Here is a 22,376-nt window from a genome sequence, read left to right as displayed (position 1 = left end):
CTATCAAGAACTGACATCCACCTTCTAGTAAAGTCCTCTTATTAATCCTGATTTGTTCATCTGAAAACATACCAACAAAGCCTAAACACTTCACGGGACATATGTGTCAAAGTACTTAAGGACTACTTCTAAATTCTCTTCTTCAAGGGTAGCTCATTGTCTTTTGAGAGTCCACTGGCTTGCTGAGTAACCTTGGTATTCACATTTCAGCTCATCTAAAAGCCCACAGCTACAGCCCCTTAAACCTTATGTTTCTCCAATTTTCCCCACTCAGTAAATTAATCTCCTTCCCAGTGTCAAGGCTAAGACCCTGAGCTGTCAGGGTTTCATTCTTGATCTATTCCTTAATTCCTATGCCAAGTTATTACATAAGGCAACTTACATAATTAGTTTCTTAAGAAGCATCTTTCATATCATATCCCCAGTGTCTAAATATAGTAAATACTCAGTAGGCATCTGCTGAATTAATATTAAATTAATCATTAGTGCCATTAAATATATTTCAAACCTCTTGTTGAAACCAGATGTGCTATGAACCCTGCCTCCTCTTGATCACATGAGACAAGAAACTCTTTTATACTAGGAAATGCTGTAAGGCTAGTTCTAGTTATTATTCACATGCTTTGCTGAACCTCAGTGGTCATATCTGTCCATATCCTTGCTCAAATATCATCATTAGTTATCACATAGTTTCACAGATTGTTAGAAAATAAAAGCACCATGGAATTCATATGCTCTAATTCCCTATCAGTAGATACATGAAACCTAGGATACAGATATTGGTTTTCATCAAGGGACATACCAAATCAGTGTGGGAACCCTGTCCTTCAAATCAGAAGGAATGTGCTTCTTACAAGCATTAATTTTCTGGACACCTATTGCCCTTCACAATTTCTCCAGCCCACTCCTAAGTCTATTTTCTCAAATATCTATTGCCCAGAGACTGACATTTTATTTATTTTTTAGCACTCAAAAGATCTCATTATGTTTTTTCAGAAACATTGGCCTTCAGTTACCTTAAACCAAGGCAAGATTTAACCATCTCTATTTTCTCATGTATTTTCATTAATAAAAGATGCAAATTAAAAATACTGATGAATATTAACCAAGTTACCCTTCTACATCAACAGGTATACATCTTCTTTCTTACTCTTCTTGATTGGTACATGGCTTTAAGACATACCTTTGTCATGCATAACAATTTTACAACTATCATCTATGGGCTGTCTATCTAACACAAGAGATACTACTAGCCATATGTTGTTCTAACACACTGGTAAGGTTGCTAGTCCAAACTAAGATGGGCTATGTGTTTAAAATATACAGCCAATTTTGAAGACCTACTAACCTACCTTATTAACAAGTCCAAACTGGTTATATTTTGAAATAATATTTTAAATAGCTTAGGTTAACTAAAATATATTACAGCCAAGTTTCTCAAATTTTTTTTATTTGTTAGAGTGACTACTACAAAATTTAAAATTTTATGTGGAAATCCCAGAATTTATATTGGACAGTGTTTCCATAGGCCTTAGTCATTAGAATCATTACCTCGGTTTTACATTTCTTTATTTTCTACTTTTTGTAGTAATATGCTTGTGATAGTTTGAATGTAATTGGCCCCCAAAGGCTCATAAGGTGAGGTACTATTGGTAGGTGTGGCCTTATTGAAGTAGGTGTGGCCTTGTTGAAGGAAGTGAGCCAAAAGTCTACCTCCTGTTGCCATCTGATCAAGATGTAGCCAGCACCATGTCTGCCTGCATGCTGCCATGCTCCCCACCATGATGATAATGGATTGAAAATCTGAACTGTAAGCTGCCACCTCAATTAAATTAATGTTTTCCTTTGTAAGACTTGCCATGGTCATGATGTCTCTTCACAGCAATAGAAACACTGACTATGAAAACGTTATTTCATATTTGTGCAAATTCAATAAAGGCTCAATTCGGCATGAAGATTGCACTTGCATTACACTGAGCTCTATACACCCCTCGTACCTACTTTTTCAGTAGTGTTGTTCCTGGAGTCATTGGGGCCAGAGCCTCAGCCTTGACAGCTGTAATAACCCAAGTTTCCTCACCTTCCAAAAAAACAAACAAATGATAAGTTAAGCAAACAAGTAACAATAAGGAGCAGAAGGAGATTTTTCAATGTAGCTACATTAGAAGCAGGGACAAAGAGATCCAGTGACTTCTCTTGAGTCTGCCCTTGAGTCTTGGTGTGAGCTTTAGTTTTAAGTAGAGGGCCAGAGGTATGCAAGACTAAGAACAAGCCTAGCCAAGATGTGTTGTTGTCCCACTCATCACTGATCCATCACTGACTGGGTTGCATTTTCTCATGCAACATCATCTGGCATGTGCCAGAACTATATGCAATCTCTTTCTTTCTTGGAGATAGGAGATAAATCCCTCCTCTAAATGGCACCAAGCTCCAGCCTTCTCCTACCAGCACAGGATTCCTAGGGAAATTCCTCTTTCAGGGGAACCATTGTTTCATTAGTCTCATAGCCAAAAGGAGGGACACAAGTGTCTCTTTAAAATATTATCATTCATCCCAGACTGTTTCTGGTATCCCTGAGCTTGGGGCTTGTGAGAAATTTGTGAGTACTTCATAGAGTTCTCAAGTACCTTGACTGGAAGGTGAAACTCCATTAGCAACAGTAATGTTGATAATGATGGTAGTGGGTTATTGAAGATCTACTATGAGCCAGATACTGTGATAGTATTTTATATACACTGTTGTAATATTCATAATAATCAAACAAAATAAATGTTAAATGTCTATTTTGCAGGAAAAAAATGTTCAATAGTAATGTGGCAAAAGCTAGCTTGTTCTTTCCCAGTCTGTTCACAGCAAGGCGGCTTTTCCCAAGATATGAAAACAAAAAGTATCTTCAGATGTTGCCAAATATAATCTACAAGACAAAATTACCGCCTGTTGTCGAAGCTAAAAAGTATTGGCATTGAATGGCAATGGCCCAGCATTATCGCTTTAGTTCAGTTTGTTAGATGAAAGTTTTGACAACCCGTGTCAGGGTATACCTGTAGGCAAATGAAAGTTCCTGCATTATCCCCAGTGGTTGTAATCTATCCTTTGTGTCTCTGTTGCAGCTTCAGGTACTGTGTGGAGTTACTTTTTCCACTTTACTGTTTTGACTCATGAACCTATACAAATAAAACTTCTTGCCCCATACCACTGTTGCTCTACTTTGCCCAAACAATCTTCAGGATTAGAATAGTCCAAACTCAAACTCATGAGCGACTTTACTAATTCATGAGTGGATGTATAGTAGCTCCATCTTAGGGTTCACAGTCAGCCAAGAAGTTCTTATGTAATTGAGGAACAAAAGCAAAAAAGACCTTTAAAAAAAAAAAACAAGCAAAACCTGGGGCCAAGAGATAGTTTAGTTCATAAAGTTCATAAAGCACAAGAATGAGAACCTGAATTCTGTCCCTAGAAGACACACACACACACACACACACACACACACACACACACACACACACACACACACACACACCCCATACACTCACTCATAACAACAGAGTTGAAGCTAACATTATTATCCCTAGGGCTTGATGATTAATGCTGATGCCCACCCTGGCCTACTCAGAGGAGTTCCATACAGGCCAGTGAGAGACACTGCTCAAAAAATATAGTTGACAACATTCCCAAAGAACATCCAAGATTGCAAGCTTGTCCTTTGGCCTGCACACACACAAGTATACAGAGAACTGTTATGTGCACCTGTTATGGGAGCACAGACACACAGAGACAGACACACACAGACACACACAGACACACACACACACACACACACACACACACAGAGAGAGAGAGAGAGAGAGAGAGAGAGAGAGAGAGAGAGAGAAAGAGACAGAGACAGAGACAGAGACAGAGACAGAGAGACAGAGACAGAGACAGAATACCACCTTAGGCCTGGATGGAAAATTGTTTATTTTATTTAGTTCAAGATGTCCTCATCTAGTACTTTTTAAAAATAATTATTTATTGCACCAAGAACTTCTTTACTCACTCCCTCTGAAGTGAGGTAACTGGTTAGAAAAGAAGAAAACATTTTTAGTGCTCACTTGGATGGCATGGTTCTAGGCTACAGCCTGTTTCTCTATCACTTACTTAGTGATTACTATTTTGAAATGCTTGGTATCCTTATCTCTTTCCTGTAACACATTAGTTTTGTTTGTTTGCTTTCTCCAGATACAAACTGGGACCCAGTCACATGACTCATGAACTAAGGCTTTTTAAAGCCCCTTCTTGAGAATTATACCAATCTCCAACCTTCCTTTGGCAAGTCCAACATCCTTTCAAAGACAATGTGATACTACGATGTAGTTAACATTAAATTGTAAGTTCCACAAGGCTAGGCACATGTATCTGAACACTGGCTATGTTCAGAATACGCTTTCAGCTCACGCTGCCTCTGCTGCTTTTGGGTAGTGAGTTACTTTGTATATACAGAGAATGTTCGTTTTCTTTTTCCAACTCCCTTTCAAATCAGGTGCAGTTTGAAAGAAAAGTATTTTTTTAGTCCAATTCCCTTTGAATAATAATAAGGAAGAATACAGAAAGATATCCTGCTGCTTCCTGCTGAATTATTTCAAGGCTGTTTTAAAGCTGATCTACCTAACTTTAATCGGGTGCAGACAAGAGCTTGATGATCTGTGCATTCTAAAATTTCTCTGCTCCAACACAAACCCACTGCCTGACAGGGAAGCCTGACACTTGGAGGGCTGTACTGTCTGACAAACCGAATTAATAATGAATGAACCCATCTTGTATAATCAGAAAGGGGAGGAATGCTACAAATTAGGAATAAGTATGCTCTTCATTATGGATGGCAGCAGGATGCTGCTTAGGCTATCACTGATGCTCAAATTAGCTGTGGGGCACAGGGACCACATGCTGCTCTCACTGTTTCTTGCTTTCTCTTGAGAGTCTCCTTCTCAAGGGATTTGCAGAATGAGAAATGCAAACTTGGGAGATAACGTTTGTACCTCATGAGATTGGCAACTCCTTGTTCATCTAGGGTATATAGACATTGTAATGGGTTGCATTTCCATCTTAAATTAAGTTAAATTTCTCATATTTTCCACATAAATTACATCAAAATTATGCCAAGATGGGAAGTTTTGTAAGATTTCCTGTATTCCCAGGAGATCCTTATTTTGAATATCATGCACTTTCTGAAAAAAAAAAAAAACTGCCCATGTTTGAATCAGGGAGAAGTTGCTGGTATTTATTTGGTTGGAGCTTGCTTTTCTTGAACATACGCTACCAAACACTACCTGTGAAACAACACACACATGCATCTATCCACATATACAGAAACTAAATAAACACACTCAGCATCACTTCATCTACAAAAGGAGCAACAACAAGAGCATGCCATTACCACAGACATTACACAAAATAGGGAAACTAATTTTCCCGATCCAGGAATGATCTTGGGCCTGAGATAAGCTGATAACCTGTCCTTGGATCTACATGGTCTTGGTAAAAATGGTGAAGATCCCTTTAACTTATGGTCCTAGCCATGACCACCTGTCCCTTTTCCATTACTAATATCTTGGCTCCTTGATGCCATGAAGGTCTAGATCAGGCTAGGTAGCTTACAACCTATGGATGATCACATAAATGAAAAAAGTCATGGTTGTAGCATACATACTTGTGAGAAATGTCTAGACTAGGACAGAGGTAGACCCAATTGAAATAACCAATGTGGCATTCTCAAGCCATAATTATTTGTTTCTGAACATGTTGACCAGCAGAAGATAGACTGTTATAAAACAGATGAAGTAGCTCTCAGAACTTCAAGTGTTGGCATCTAGTATATGAACTGAATGAGATCATCATTTCTGTTCTGGAAGCCTTGAAAAGTTCTGCCAAAATCAGAGGAATACCTCCAGCATTCAATGAGGGGCTGAAGTCAGAGGTCTTGGAGCATGGAAATTCCCAAGAAGAAAAGAGCAGGTCAGTGTGTGGCCACAATAAAAATTGGAAGTGCAACCCCCCTCCCAGAATTAAGAAGCCATAATGCACCTGACATTACTTGCTACAAGTCAGGAGCAAATGAATGAAGAAATGCTTCAGATCCCTATTCCCTCCCTGTTTTCCTTCCCCAGTTCACTGCATATGTCTAGCCTTGGTGAATCATTACCATTGAGATATACTCTCAAAAATGAACCTGTGACCAGCAGATGGGTGTTGTGCAACAAAACTTTACTGGTGAGATGCAACACTTGTGTCTACTTACTGAGAAAGGGATCCCATGACAAAGAAAAGTACAGACACTACACAAGTCTAACCTGGTGAACCAATAAGTTTTATTGGGGCTACTTACATGAGTAAGGGTGAGGGGTTACTTACAGAAGTAAAAAGAACTCAAAGAGAGCTGTATAACCAAGGGACACACCAGCAAGGTTGACAGCTCACAACAACCAAGAATATGGAGCACACTGCACAGCTGCAGGCAGCTCAACAGGTTAGAGTGTCCTTTCCCACTGACTCTAGTCAAAATCTCTTCTAGGCAGCTGGCCTGGTCTCAGACTTTTCTTTGCAGCTCAGCTTCCTTTCCTCTGAAAGGGAGTCTCAGTTTTTACCATTTGTCCTGTCGGGGAGGGGCCTGATGAGTCTGATCAGTTTCAGGGACTTCGGGACTGTTATCCAACACTAGGCAAACTGTCCACAACCAACCCTAATTTCTGGAAGCGCTGAACACTGCAGTTCGTGACAGAGGAACTACTGTGCAGGTGCAATGAAGCAATCAGCTGGGGTTGGCAAGGAGCAGTTGTTTTGCATTGCCCAGATGAGCTCACAAGGATCCTTACAAGTCAGAAAGTGTGTCAGTCTGAAAAAAAAAAAAAAAAAAAAGACTTTTCTGAGTCAGGGGAAAGATTTGGACAGTGATAGCTGGCTTTTAAATTTAAGAAAGCCAGGCATGTGTGGCGGCTAAGGCATGTAATTCCAACATGTGAGAGGTAGAGACAGGATGATAAGGAATTCAAGGTCCTCCTCAGTTATACAATATTGGGAACCAGTCTACCTCAAAAATGCCCCAAAAGAAAGAGGCTTGTTTAGCAGTCACAAAGCCCTGGGTCCTATTCTTAATACCTTTTTTTAAATTAACATAGAAAGCAATGGGTTTTGTTAAGGCATTCTCATTCATCCTCTTCCCCATGCCTCCTTCCTATCCTGCTGCTCTGCTGCCCCCACCCTTGTGCCCATCCTCCTCCAGCTGTCTTCTTTGCACTTTCATGTCACATGTATCATATTACACTCCAATCCCTTTCTAATTAAAAAGTCAAAGCTATAAATGGTGGCATATGTATGTTATGCCAACATCCAGGAGTCTAAGACAGAAGGATCATGAATTCTAGGCCAGACTGGGGTATGTAATGGTATCTTCTTTCAAAAAGCCAAGATGGAAGTGTGCTTGCCTAGTATGTGCAAGGCCTTGAGTTCAGTCCTCAGTGCTTCAAATGAATACATAGATAAATAAACAAATAAATAAATGATAAGGAGGACCATGAACTGAAGAAGGAAGGGTTTCCTGGGAACTAGAAAAGATGAGTTCTCTCTGCAGTCCCCAGAAGGTCCCCAATCCTCTGATACCTACATTGAACCATCAGACATTTGTGATATCTGGAATTGAAAGTTAATAAATCTCTGTTGTTTTAGGCCACCAAATATGCAATGATTTGTTATAGCAACAGTAGAAAACCAATAAAGCACCAGAGAAAATGATTTGACATATTGTTAGATATGCTTCTAACTTGTAGTAGAAGGAATGATTCAGGCAAGGGCCTTATGACAAAATCTCAGAAAAGGTTGCCGGCCAAAGGGAGTGCCAAGAAGACTGCCCGTGGTGTTCCTCATTTTTTTGTTCCAAGGTCAACCCCTGGGGAGGAGTTTTGGGGGGGGCTATAAATTAATAGTTGAAATGACTGTTTTTAATAAAATCACCAAAAAGCAATAGGCACAGAGAATCTCTCTATAGCTCTGCAAACAGGGTGTAACTCAGGAGGCAGATAGACATATTTACTTTGTGCTCTAGATATCTATGTACCATGGAGCCTTTGAAATAACACAGAGGTGTGACAGGAGACATAGTGCCCACAGGTGGTGGAAAGTGGGGACAGCAAAAGAGAAGTGGTAGTTCCCAGAAGACATCAATTGTCATAGGGGCTGCACTAGGGAACCTGCTTAGGGACACTAACAATGAGTGAAATTAAGTGCCACGATAGGAACAAGACACAGTTAACATCCATGGTAGTTGCTTACATTGTTCACAGACACAGGAAGACTACCTAGAAACTGTTCATAGACAATGGTCCTGTAAGAGCAAGGGAAGGGCAAGGCTGTCATTGACCATTGTAGCCCTCCTGTAATTCAGGATGGGATGGCCTGGGGTTACAAGGATATGATATCACCCAAGACTAGAGCAATGATAAGCATAAGAGAAGAAAGATAATTCATTAGGATGGGACAAAACTTCCCTGGGAACTTTGTATCTGAGACTTGGTAAGTATTTCTTTGTGGGATCTAAACCAGATTTAAGCCTAAGCCAAGAAAGCTTGAGGTGAATGAAATTCCTTCATTAGCAAACCCTTTGCGGAACGTGTTTTCATGGACTGTGTCTTCCATGATGTGGTATCAGCACAACGAAACTCATATTGGAAAATAAGAGGCATAATATTCTACCTTAGAACCTACATCCTGGAGAAGTTAGATGTTCAACATCAAAAGAAGATGTGTTCTTATTGTCCAAGACCAGATTCCAACAAAAGGCAATTCAAATATGCTCCTAAGCACAATGCTGTGAGAGTGCTCTCAAGTTTTACAATATCCTGCAAAAGAGCACAGAGAAGTGAGGGACCTTTTCCCCTGCAGCAAATAAGGGCACCCTGCCATCTCTTCCAGAGTGCTGTGTGTGAAACGAAGTCCTCAAGTGCTCCCATATTCTACTACAAGTCTCCAAGACATCTCTGCTCCTCTCCTTCAAAGTGTTTTCTCAGTGGATAGAATCCAGCGATGCTGGTGGCTTTGCCTCTCATCTGCACAGACTGACTGTGCTTTTTGTTGTGAGAAACTCTGGATTTACTCCTGATCATCTCCTGCCTTTTCTTTTTTGGTTTGTCGTGAGTGTTAAGTAAAACCATTTGCTTTGATGAGATTCCAGTGTTCCTCTTGGGGAAGAAAGGAAAGCCTCTTATTTGACAAGATGAAGAGGAAAGAGCGAAGCTTGGTTGTATTTAATCAGCGCTCACACAAAGCTCAAGCAAAACAAAGCCGAAAATACCCTCTTGACTGACTCAGTCAAATGCAGTTAGAGATTTGAGGCAGCTGCAAATTCCAAGCCATGAGCCAAGGCTTTTCTCCATGAACTTATTCAGCAGCCTGTACCTAGATGTAAATGGTTACTTAGAGGTTATTTTATCTTTGGTGCATAAAGACCAGTGGTTCCACTGAGTTAATTTCATGATCTTTATTAAGGCAGAATATAGCATGGAAAAATTAGAATGTGACATCAAAAGAGCAGACCTCAAGCCTAGAATTCCATCCCCTCTTCCCAGTTGTGAAATGATGGTCTATAGTTTAATCTTTCTGAACCTTAAGGTCTGCTTCTGTAAGTTAGGGAGATTGTTTCATGTTTAAGCCTGTACTCTCATATCCCAAAAGGAGAAGCCACAGGGACATACAACAGACTCTAAAATATGACAAGAACCCATATCATTAGCCATCAGTGAAATATGTATTACAATTATTTTGAGGTTCTCCTTCAAACCAATCATAGTGGCTGTCACCAAAGAAAGTGGCAATAAATGTTGGCGTTGTTGTGGGGAAAGAAGAACTCTTATTCACTATTGGAGTCCAAACTGGTGCAGCTACCAAGTAAGTCGGCATGGAGGTTCCTCAAAGGCTAGAAATAGAACTACCATACAAACAGCCATTCCATTCCTCTGTGTATGCCCATGGGACTCTTTACCCCACTATAAAGATACTTGCCAATCCATGTTGCTGCTGTATTCACACTAACTAGGAAATGAAACCAGCCTATCAACTGATGAACAGATAATAAAATGCAGTGCACATACATAATGAAATTTTATTTAGCTATAAAGAGAAATGAAAATATGACACTTACAGGTAAATGGATATAGCTAGAAAAATTATATTATGTGAGACAAAGCAAGCCCCAGGGGCCAGGGACACTGCATACTCTCACGTATATGGGTACTCCAAATTTCTGAGTATTTAATTTGGAATTCCTATAGAAACCAGGAAACAAGAAATAGGCCACGAAGTGAGGAGATGTCTTAGGGAAGTGGGAATAGTAGAATGTAGGTAATATGAAAGCATAAAGGAATGAGGAGATTTAATCAGCGAAGTGGGAGAGGGAAAAGATGAGGAGGTGAGTTAAATCAAAGTATGTATGGAAAAGTGACATGGAAACCTATCATATCATAATCCAATTAAAACATAATTTTAATATAGTTTGAAGGGATACTCTGCAAAACTGAATAATGCTGTTCCTACAAGCTATGAGTTGTAAAACAAAAATCCTAGTGCCAGGTGTGGGTTACCACCTTATGAGGCCCAGGCATCTTCAAAATACTAGAGATGCCTGCAGTCCTTGCTTGCCTACCATAACAAAATAAAACCCTATTGCTGAAGACACCATATACTTTCATTGTAAGGTATAGAGAAATCAAGCTAAACTGAACTAGAAGCTTCCTCCCTGCTGACTAGCTTTCAAATTGTCAGAAGATGCTTTGCAAGTTGCTAGCGGAGAGAATATATCAATGGTCTGACTTAGCTGTAAACTCTGTGAACAACAATACCAACCCATCAAGCAAGCCATGTCCAGTTGTGTAATACTGGCACGAATGTAAAGGGGGAAACCAACTGCTCTTTCTTGTGATCTGAGGCCCATGCTGTAGAACGGAATCCATTCCTGATACTGTGAATATGGCAAAAACCCCATTCCTGGGACCCTGAAAAAAACATGCTACCATAGTTTAACTAAACTGACAAGGAGTCAAAAACTGCTTTCTAAATATTTATACTAATGCCCATAGGGAAATGCTACTCTTGGGCTTAATTGGAGAAGTCACTCTTTGCAGTGAACTGTGATGAATGCAGAGACTCATGACTGCTCCAGATGCTGTGAATTAAGTGACAGTTTAATGACAAGACATTTATATAACCTCCTCTGAAGCTCAGGGAATATAGTTGAAGAGGGGACAGGAAGAATTTAAAAGCCAGAAAATAGGGAGAAGGGCTGTGAAATGCCATTTTCTGAGCATGACACAAGCATTGAAAACATGAACTCACAGCAGCTGTGATTGCACACACTGAGCCTGTGCTAGAACGGGCTTGTCAACAATCAGGAATGGATGGGGGAGGGGTCACAGCACTCTGACATTTCTCATAGATTGTGGAAGAGTCAGTCATTGCCTTCGGTCGTGTACTCACCGATGACTCCACAGGCTTCAGTGGATAGTCCCAAATCCACAGCTACACAAATTTATCTAAGTAAACTCATTAGGTCCAAAAACAGACAAAAAGGCACAAATGTTTTTGTATGGAGGAGAGAGAACTGGCAGGGGTGGGAGGGAGATAAGGGAGATTGTGGGGGTTAGAGTAATAAGAATGTATTATATACATGTATGAAATTGTCAAAAACCAAATTTAGTCAATTTTTTAAAGTGGCAGATCATGGCCGGTGCCATGTGTTTCTAAAGGATCCAGAGACCTAGACAAACATAAATGCCATGATAAACAGCATATCAAGTCCATTCTCAGTGACAGGCAGCATTCAAAATAAGAGACACAGACATCTCTATGGAGAAAGCCACATGACTACAAGTGCCCATGATGAGCTTGAGGAAGAATAGGGAGACTTATGGCAGGGCAGAAGGTGTTTGACATGGAAGGATGGTGATGGGGAAAGCCCTTTTGTATGCTGTGAATATATGTTTATCTTTTTGGTTGATGAATAAATGCTAATTGGCCAGTAGCCAGGCAGGAAGTAGAGGAGGGGCTACCAGACTAGGAGAATTCTGGGAAGGGGAACGAAGAGTGACCCTCCAGAGAGACACCATGTGGCTGCCAAAGAAGTAACATGCTGGAACATTATGGGTAAGCCACAGCCTCATGGCAATACATAGTTTAACAGAAATTGGATAATAATTAAGATAGAGCTAGCCAATAAGAAGCCTTAGCCATTGGCCAAACAGTTTATAATTAACACAAGCTTGGGACTAAAGGGCAGTAGGATCAGGCTGGAAAGAAACTCCTTCTTTAGGACGGGCCATGAAATGATGGCCCAGAGTCTGAGAACTGGAGAAAACTGGAAACTGAAAATCAGGGTGAGTATGGGACAGGGACCCTCCTGTCTCGGCAACAGAGCTAACTTAGGAGGAAAGGTGACATAGCTTTGACTTGAGTTTCATCCCAGTGACTTGTCTTATTTGTACTTGAAAACTTTCCAAAACATTAACTTGCCTTCACTCCACTGATGCTCAGTGAGGAGTCCTTGTTGTTCATGTCCCTTTCTCCATTCATTAGCTGCTGTGAGCATTTCAACAACTATGCTGATAGAGTTTTATGCTTTCTTCTTATCCCTAACCAACTTCAAGCTGAGGAAAGCTGATGGTTTAAGAAACCCATGATGAATTTGAAATATGCTGAAGCCACCGTCTATTATCTTTCCTGCCTCTTCTAAACAAAGCGTGGCAGTTAATTTCCCTGGCCTGAACATGCTTTTGGTACTGGATATCCCTGTGGCCAAATGAGGGCTTGCAGCTGTCTTGCATCTGAGGCACAAACTACACTATGCTTCAAGACAAGCGGTATTGTTCTTGCTCTCTGATCTCATTATCTAGGCATCTGCACACAGAACTGCACTTCTGGCAAACACACACACACACTTACACACTCACACACACACTCACATATGTACTCACATACATACACACACTCACATATGCATTCACATACACACGTACACACACTCACATACATGTACACATACACACACATTTACATACATACACACCCACACACTCAACAGGGCAAGCTGGAGAAATCAAACATAAAAATACTGAGGTAGTATCAAAGGAAGAATTTGCTATCAACCCTTCAATTATTAATATCAAAGATTTGTCAGTCTTGTCACTTAAAGATAAAATAATTCCATTTCTTAACAAAATATTCTTTGTGATTTGAATGATAGGATCTAATGAAAATAGTATCATTTCTCTTTGAGATTGGAAGTGTCAGCCCGTGAGCTTCTTAGTTTCCCACCATATATAGGGTACAACAGTTAAAAGTGTAAAATGGGGCTGGAGAAATAGTTCAGAGGTTAAGAGCACTGACTGCTCTTCCAGAGGTCCTGAGTTCAATTCCCTGCAACCACATGGTGGCTCACAACCATCCATTATGAGATCTGGTACCCTCTTCTGGTGTGCAGATATACATGGAAGCAGAATGTTGTATACATAATAAATAAATAAAATCTTAAAGAATGTGTAAAATGTTGGGGGAAAGAGGATTTAGCTTAATTATAGATCTAGGGAAAATGAAAGAAAGACAAGAAGAAAACATTCTGGCTGGAACCACATGACAATCATCTGAGAAATGTTTTTAAAAGAAAGGTCTAGCACAGGTAAATTGGAAGCACCATGAGGACAATAGCTGATTCTACATTTTATTTTTACAACTATAATGTTTTCTAGGAAAGCACCAATACATGGTTGATACTAGTTAATTGAATGAATAAATGAAAAAAAGAAACAAATGAACTAACTTTATTCCCAAGAAATAGTTGAAAAAACATAAGAAGATAGAAAACTATAATGAAATAAGTGATTGATTAATATTCATATGCATAGTCATTGAACAGTGAGTTGAGCCATGTCCTGTTAGACAATATGATAGAAAATCTCACAGAGCAAATTGAGAGAAACAAATTATTAATCAAGTACAATGTGAGATGTGTTGTGATTGTGATTAGAGTTTGTAAAATACTCAATAATATTATATGGGAACACTGTTGAATCGGTCTAACAGAAGAGCTCAAGTAATGCTCCCCAGAAAGAGTGATGTCTAACAAGAGGATGGACAGATTTGTAATTAAGCAATGTGGAGGACCATCAGAAGAACGTGCCAGTCAAATGGTAAAAATGACAGAAAGACAGAAGCAAGAGAAAGCACTGTGGATAATGACAATTCATGACTCTTAGAAGAAAAGAATGGGCAGAGGAGCACAGGCAGAGACCAGAAGACGAAAGACACCATAGGCTCTACTGTTTGGCATGCCAGAAAAGAGGCAGAGGCAGCCGCAGAGGGTTGTAGGCAAGCAAGATACATGTGAACTGTGAGATAAGATCTTATGAATAGCTCAGCGAGGCCTCAGACTCTGGGAAACCTTCCTGCCTCAGCCTCCAGTGTTGTAGGTATGAACCACCACATTCATCTCTTGAATTCGTTTTCAGACCAAATCTTGCCATTTAGAAGATGGACCCAGAGCAGGTCAATTCTCTTCTAAGAACAAAGGAGATCAACTTAGTAGTTTAAAACTCTTACTTTGAACACACTGGAGAACTCCTGCCTCACCAGGATTTGAAGGTCAATCTTCAGACTTAACAGAACTCACTGAGGTGAACATAATGTTCTATACTACTTTTTCTCAAGTAATTCCAGCCCATCAGCATCAAGGGTAAAGAGGCTTTGAACAGCACATGCTGGTTCTCTTCCTCTCCCTTAAAATTAGCCACTTTCTTAGGCAGATAAACAGAATTCTAAGTACAAAGTAATGAACTAGAAAGTTGCTACTACAAGACACTATGGTTGGAAACCCAGGTTTGTGAGAATATCACTGGCCTGTTTCACACACACAGACACACACACACACACACACACACACACACACACACACACACACACACACCATTGAAAAGCCAGATTAAAAACTCTATAAAAATAATATTAAGAGAGCAAACAAAAAAATTGTAGATTAGAAGGCAATATTGCAAAATACAGGGCTGAAAGAAACTAGTATTCAAAATATACAAAGTACTCTTAAAATTCCTCAAAATTGGCAAATGATGAAAACTGAAACTTCACCAAAGAAAATACACCAAAGAATAGTAAAATACACACAAAAAGATATTGTGGGAAATTACCAATACGGAGTCAGGTAGAAATATAAGAGTATTTAATAGGGAAAAGCCTTACTTACAGAGCAACCTAGCCAGCTGGCGTGGTAGAGGTCTGTACAGCAAGCAGTAAAGAGAAACCGAAACCAAAAACCCAGTCCCACTACGTCACTCTGACCACGCCCTCACAAGCCTGGTCAGGCACACCTGTAGCCAGCCTCTAAGAATGCGTGGCTACAGCTTCCCCTACAAAAAGATGCTGAATGTCTAAAGTCACCAGAGAATTGCAAATTAATACAGAGAGATACCATATATCTACTCAGATGAATTAAACCCAAAACACTGATAATAACAAGTGATGACAATGCTCACTCACCTCTGGTGGGAATGCAAAATGTCAGAGCCACATTGGAAGTGAGTATGGCAATTTCTATCAAAACTGAGATTATTACATGATCTAGCAACTATGGACCTTCAAATGATTTGGAAACTATGTTCATACAAGAACCTGCATACCAATGTTTAAACAGTTTCTTTCAAAGTTGTCCAAACTTAGATGGAATCTAGATTCCCTTCAATGGGCACTTGGATAAACCAATAGTGACACATCCATGCAATGGGATGTTGCTAAGCAACACAAAGAGATACACTACTAAGTCATGAAAAATATTAAACAGCAAAAGCCTTAAGTATGTGTTGAAGGAAGGAGTGAATCTGGAAATGTGGAACATTGTGTTTCTAATTATATGACATTCTGAAAAATAGAAAACTAAAAAACAAAAAACACCAAGACCAATGGTTGTCATTGAGTGTGGGAGGAAAAGGGAGTGATAAGTAATAAAACAGGGAATTTTAAGCCAGACAGTGGTGGCACACACCTTTAATCCCAGCACTTGGGAGGCAGAGGCAGGTGGACCTCTGTGAGTTCGAGGCCAGACTGGTCTACAGAGCAAATGTCAGAACAGGCTACAATGCTACACAGAAAAACCCTGTCTCAACCAGCCCCCCCCAAAAAAAGCCCAAAAACAAACAAAAAAGAAAGGAGGCATGGAATTTTAGAGCATGTGCATGTGTTCTGTAGGGTATTATAATGGGGACAATTTCTTATTATGGCTCAGAACCCAATCAGTGTACAGTGCTAAACGGAGCTACGTGACCCATGGATGGTCAAAGGAGGGGGGATGCAGTGGAAGAGCAATGAAAAAAGTATCATAATAGAGAGAACCACTATGGAGTTAGGGAGAAACCTGGTGCTAGGGTAATTCCCAAGAATACACAAAGATAATCCCAGCTAAGACTCCTAGCAATAGTAGAAAGGATGCCTGAACTGGCCTACCACTGTAATCAGATTGGTGAATGCCCCAACTATCATCATAGAGCCTTCATCCAGTAATTGAAGGAACCAGATGTGGAGATCCACAACTAAGCACCAGGCTGAGCTCATGGACTTCAGTCGAAGAGAGAGAGGAGGGGATATATGAGCAAGGGAGGTCAAGATCATTATGGGAAAAGCTACAGAGACAGCAGAGACAAGCTTGTGGAAACTCATGAACTCTAGATCGAGAGTTGTGGGGACTCCATGGAACTGAACTAGGCCCTCCGTATACGGGAGACAGTTGTGAAGCTTGGGCTATCTGAGGAACCCCTGGCAGTAGGACCAGGACCTAACCTTGGTACATTACCTAGCTTGTTGAAACCTATTTCATTCCCTATGGTGTGATGAATTAATTCAGACTTAATTCATGGGAGAGGGCCTTGGTCCTGCCTCAACTTAATGTGCCAGACTTTGTTGACTCCTCATGGGGGCCCTTATCTGTGAGGAGGAGTGGACACAGGTGGTCTGGGTGGGAGGTGAGGAGAGATGGGAGGAGGAGTGGGAGGGAGAACTGAGGTTGGAAAGTAAAATGAAACTTAAAAAATAAATTATAAAAAGAGATCATTTAAAAACACTCTTTATTCATACAAAACCCCATCTTTCATAATTACATCCTGACCACAGTTTCCCTCCCTCTACTGCTCCCCATCTCCTCTCCCAGATCCACTCCTCCATTTCTCTTTAGAAAAGAGCAGGCCTTCCAGGGATATCAACTGAACGTGGCATAAGAGGTTACAATACAACTAGGTACATACCCTCATATCAAAGCTGGGCAAGCAATCCAGTAGGAGCAAAAAGGCAGGCAAAAAGAGACAACCTCTGGAACAGAATGCACACAGTGCAGGCACTAAGATCAACAATTAATAAACCGTACCCCCAGGAGACTGCTTTCTGAACATAACACCAGTAGAACAGACACCGAGATCAGCAATTAATAAATGGGACCTCCTGAAGCCGGGCCATGGTGGCGAACGCCTTTAATCCCAGCACTCGGGAGGCAGAGGCAGGAGGATCTCTGTGAGTTTGAGACCAGCCTGGTCCACAAGAGCTAGTTCCAGGACAGCCTCCAAAGCCACAGGAAACCTGTCTCAAAAAACCAATAAATAAATAAATAAATAAATAAATAAATAAATAAATAAATAGGGCCTCCTGAAACTGAAAAGCTTCTGTAAGGCAAAGGACATAGTCAGCAAGACAAAACGACAGCCCACAGACTGGGAAAAGATATTCACCAACCCCACATCTGACAGAGGGCTGATCTCCAAAATATACAAAGAACTCAAGAAGCTATTCTCAAAAACACCAAACAATCCAATTAAAAAATAGGGTACAGAACTAAATAGACAATTCTCAATAGAGGAATCTAAAATGGCTGAAAGACACATGAGAAAGTGTTCAACATCCTTAGTCATCAGGGAAATGCAAAACAAAACAACTCTGAGATACCATCTTACTGTCAGAATGGCTAAAATCAAAAATACCAATGACAGTTTATGCTGGAGAGGATATGGAGAAAGAGGAACACTCCTCCACTGCTGGTGGGAGTGCCAACTTGTTCAGCCACTGTGGAAATCAGTGTGGCGACTCCTCAAGAAAATGGGAATGAGTCTACCACAAGATCCAGCAATTCCACACCTAGGCATATACCCAAAAGAAGCACATTCATATAACAAGGACATATGTTCACCCATGTTCATAGCAGCATTATTTGTAATAGCCAGAAACTGGAAGCAGCCTAGATGCCACTCAACCGAAGAATGGATAGAGAAATTGTGGTACATTTACACAATGGAGTACTACTCAGCAGGAAAAAAAATTGAATCTTGAAATTTGCAGGAAAATGCATGGAACTCGAAGAAACCATTCTGAGCGAGGTAACCCAATCACAAAAAGACAAACATGGTATGTACTCACTCATATGTGGACCTGCTTTATGATACATAGTAGTGACCATGCTTTATCAGAGCTGTTTTTAATGATGTTGCTCAGAATTGTTTCCTCCCAGATGATGATTGAGAAGCTAACTTAAAAAAAAAATGGTGCCAAGTACCACAAGACTAACAGAAGTGTGCTGTTTTCTGGGATTTTGTTTTTTACTTTTTTGTTGTGGTTGTTGTTGTTTGTTTGTTTGTTTTTGGGTTTTGGTGTTTTTTTTTTTTTAAATGGAGTGTGCTGGATGTCTCTACAATTTTGCTCAAATGACTGCAGAACCTGGAAAGGATGTTGCTGCTATTGATGCATAAAAAAAACAGATACAAAACTTTGTACTGACCAAGATAAGATAAATAATAGAGTATTTTCTTTAAATCTGCCAAATACAACTGGATTGGACATTGTGAATGTAATTCTTACCTGATAATTGTTCTTATTGTTTATAGGTTTATTACGTTAGAGTTAAGATCTTTCTTTTTTATTTAGACAAAAGGGGGGAAATGTCACAGAATATTTGTTCATACTGTGTAAAAATATGTCACTTTGACTGATTTAATAAAAAGCTAAACTGAAAAAAAATAAACCATACCTCATGAAACTGAAAAGCTCCTGTAAGTCAAAGAGACACTTTGGGCTGCCAACACAATGGGAAAAGATTTTTCACCAACTCCATATCTGACAGAGAGCTGATTTCCAAAATATATAAAGGACTCAACAAACCAAATAATCCAATTAAAAATGGGGTACATATCTAAACAGAGAATTCTCAGTAGAGGAATCTCAAGTGGCTGAGAAACAAAGAAATGTTCAACATCTTTAGCCGTCAGAGAAATGCAAATCAAAACTACTTTGAAATTCCATCTTACACCTGTCAGAATGGCTAAGATCAAAAACACAAGTGACAGCTCATGCTGGAGAGGATGTGGAATAAGAAGAACACCCCTCCATTGCTGGTGGGAATGCAACTTGTAGGGCACTGTGCTGGGTGAAAGAACCCAGGCATAAGACTGTATGATGACGTGTGTATGACTTCACAGAAAAGACCACTTTGGTGTCACAAAGCATATTGATAATTATTTGTTAATCAGATTTGGGCAAAGAGGATTGACTGAAAAAAGGGCACAGGGGACATGGAAATACTTTATATTGTCATCATGGCAATAATTACCTAAATGAAATATCTGCTAAATTTCAATACATTATACACTTAAAATTGGCAGAATTTATTGTACCTAAACCCAGGATGAGATAAAATTTTTTAGAAAACATAACCGTTTGTTACCAGTTAATCCCATTCTGAAGGAGATGTAAAAAGAGGCCCTTTGGACTCTTCCAGGAAAGTGAGATATTAATTTGTATTGAAGGTTATAAATTGAGAGTGCATGTTGTAGCTTTAAAATATCCACTCTAATGATAGGAAGGTAATATACAAACAAGCAACTACATAGTGAGAAAGAAATACTGTAAGAAAAATATGGCATTATTAAAAGTGAGAGAAAACAGAAGGGAATCAGAGGAAGAAGTATTAAGATGGGAGCTCATAGTTAGATGGACTATTTAAACACAGCTCAGCCAGGAGCTCCATCACATGCACTGAATATGACATAGTGTAGGCAAATTTATCAGGCTGTGTTTAAAATGTAGGTGTATGTGAATTACAAATGAGAGATGTTAAATAAAGGGACAAAGAAAGACAATAAATTAAAATATGAAAAACTTCTATAACAAGCAAACACTAATCAGTGTTATTGATTCTTTGGGAATTTCACATCATGCACCCCAATCCCACTCACCTCCCAGTCCCTCTATATCTTCCACCCACCCCTGAAGTACCCCTCCCTGAAACTCCCCCTAAATCAATTTAAAACAAAACAAAACAAACAAAACAAATCCACCTGGTTCTTCCATCTTTCCAACACTTCATTCTCCCCAGTGACACTGAGTGCTTTGGTGTGTCACACAGTACACCCTTGTGTCCAACCAGCCCCACCCACAAAATGTTCATTGCAATGAGTCATTGGTCTGGTTCAAGGCCTCTGGACTCTGGCATATCATCATCACTGGACCTTCACCAAAACTCCCCTCAGATATCCTGCTGTTCTATCAAGTCATAGGGATCTTGCAGGTATCGTTCCACAGGACCACTCCCTCCGTGCACTCCAGCAGGTCATAGATGAGGTAGATGTCAGAGTGGGCCAACCCAAGGTCAAAGATGTAGGTCTGGGGGTAGCTGACCTGTTCAGTTCAGGCCACTGGAACAGCCCCCCTCAGGCTAGGCCAGCTTTCCTAGGCACATGCCAATGGAGCCAGTTCTCCCACACCCATGGTGAGGGGTTGTACCATCTCTCTTGAGAGTGGGACCAGCTCTCTCATGCAGAGGGTGAGGCCAGTTCTCTTGCTGTAATGTCCAGTGAGGGACAGGGCCAACCATCCAAGGGACAGTGAATGGCCAGCAAGCTCAGCACAGCCCCTCCCATCTCAACATGCATGGTTTCTATGGCACCCAGGGATCATGATGAATAACTGATGTGTAGTCTGTAAGGTTATGATAACTTTTAATAGATAAATGCCAACCAACAGGAAGCCAGAGCGTACAAAAGCAGCAAGGAAAAAAGAGCTACCATGTGCGTTCCCTATCCCTTTAAACCTTTACCATGTCACCCTGATATCACCTTGACCACACTCTGATGGACATGGTCGGGCACACCTGTAAGAGGCATGGTTACGGTGTCTCCCTACACTGTGCAACACAGACCATGGACCTCATCACAGACCCTAACTGCAGCAGGACCAGGGAACCATACATAGTCCCTGGAAGTAGCTGGAGCTCGGATGTCATGGCCCCCAGGAGAAGCACAGTACACTCAGATCAACATGGTCCTGGCTGCCACACAGCCCTCAGACACCAAAATGGCCACAGGCGGTAGTATAGACGCCCATGGTATCCCTGTATCCTTGGTGGTAGCATGGGTCATGAATGTCAATACAGACCCTGGCTGCAGTAGGACCGTGAACCTAGACATAGTTCCAGGCAGCAGCCCAGGCTGGAACATCACCCTGGTCCCAGATAAAACTCAGGTCACCAAAATGAGTCCATTTTTCACTGCTCTCAGTTCTTCAGTTCTGCCTCACTCTACAACATATGAACCATTTAGCCTCTTTCTCTCTCATTTTTCCACCTGCTTAAAATAATGGCACCAACCTGCCAGGTGCCTTGCATTGCCAGGTGGCTTGTGGAAGCCTTCAGGCAGCCTGGACCATGAAGACCTAGGCTGCCTGTGGCAAAGCATTTCTAATGATAAAAGGATCAGATAGCTAGAAATACATCACAACTCCAAATGTGACTTGAGAAACTGAAATTGCTTCAAAGTATATAAACAAACAAAAACCCTAAAGGAAAAATAAATTCACAACCATAATGGGTGTCACCGATGCTGACAACTATCTAACACTTGGATTGAGGCAAAAAAATTAGGACTTAAGAGATAGCTCAGGAGTTAATATGCTTGTCACACAAGTGTGAGGACTTGAGTTCAAATCCCCAGAACTCTTGTAATGCCAGACACAGTGGCACATATCTGTAACACCAGTGAGTCTACAGTGAGATGGAAGGAGAAGAAGACATTATTCACAGAAACTCAAGGGACAGCTAGCCTGGCATGCACAATAACAAGCAACACCCCTGAAGGAGACAGAGACAGAGAAACTCCTGTCTCAAAGGAGATGGAAGAGGGAGACGACAAACCCCTGAGGTTAGTCTTTAACTTCCACACATGAACTGTGGCATGTGCATGCCTGTACTCACAAATAAGAACATGTATGCACATATGCACCATACACATACATAAGGAAGAAAAACCATTTAATTGGCCCATATGTGAAATTGC

General features: G+C 40.5%; 1 long non-coding RNA gene across 5 annotated transcripts in view; it reads right to left on the bottom strand.

Annotated features, from left to right (window-relative positions):
- Positions 1-15,311, bottom strand: part of LOC103159251 — a 42,583-nt gene extending 27,272 nt beyond the window's left edge. For 4 of the 5 annotated variants that reach the window (XR_003480379.2, XR_004772033.1, XR_003480378.2 and 1 more), the window contains exons 1-2: positions 15,266-15,310; positions 2,002-2,080 (exon numbers count right to left, since the gene is read on the bottom strand). This is a non-coding gene — a long non-coding RNA (uncharacterized LOC103159251). Of the gene's footprint in view, positions 1-2,001; positions 2,081-15,265 lie in introns of all 5 variants that reach the window. The other variant, XR_004772032.1, reaches the window with a different exon arrangement.
- Between the last annotated feature and the right edge of the window lie 7,065 nt (positions 15,312-22,376).

Source organism: Cricetulus griseus (assembly GCF_003668045.3).
Source record: "Cricetulus griseus strain 17A/GY chromosome 1 unlocalized genomic scaffold, alternate assembly CriGri-PICRH-1.0 chr1_0, whole genome shotgun sequence".
Lineage (NCBI taxonomy): Eukaryota > Metazoa > Chordata > Mammalia > Rodentia > Cricetidae > Cricetulus > Cricetulus griseus.
The sequence above is the reverse complement of the archived record's forward strand: the minus strand, read 5'-3'. Positions and strand labels throughout refer to the sequence as shown.